Below are 617 nucleotides of genomic sequence, written 5' to 3' on the forward strand. Positions count from 1 at the left end.
GTCCACGGGTTATGCCGGGATAAAGGAAAAAAAAGATCCTTGGGTTATGCCAGGGAGGTCCACGGGTTATGCCGGAAAAAAAAAGGTCCTTGTGTTATGCCAGGGAGGTCCACTGGTTATGCTGGGATAAAAAGAAAAAGTTCCTTGGGTTATGCCAGGGAGGTCCACGGGCTATGCCGGGATAAAAGAAAAAGGTCCTTGGGTTATGCCAGGGAGGTCCATGGGTTATGCCAGGTCCACGGGTTATGCCGGGATAAAAAGAAAAAGGTCGTTGGGTTATGCCAGGGAGGTCCACAGGTTATGCCGGGATAAAAAGAAAAAGGCTCCTTGGGTTATGCCAGGGAGGTCCGCGGGTTATGCCGGGATATCTAGGAAAAGGGGCCTTATGCTACCATGATTTTGGTTTTTTTTTTTTAGTAAAGATGCAGAAAGACTTTTGAGGAAACTTCCTTTTGAGTTGATTATTGTTGCGAGGCTGCTTCTAGCTCTTGCGCATTTTCTTTTGATTACACCTGCTTCTTGCATGGTTGCTTTGGATTACACCTGTTTCAACTTTTCAAACAAAGAACAATTTGTTAGTTTGAAACGGTGGTTGGTTTTGTGGCCTTGATCGTCTC

This window comes from Nicotiana attenuata, unplaced genomic scaffold (assembly GCF_001879085.1).
Source record: "Nicotiana attenuata strain UT unplaced genomic scaffold, NIATTr2, whole genome shotgun sequence".
Taxonomy (NCBI): Eukaryota; Viridiplantae; Streptophyta; class Magnoliopsida; order Solanales; family Solanaceae; genus Nicotiana; species Nicotiana attenuata.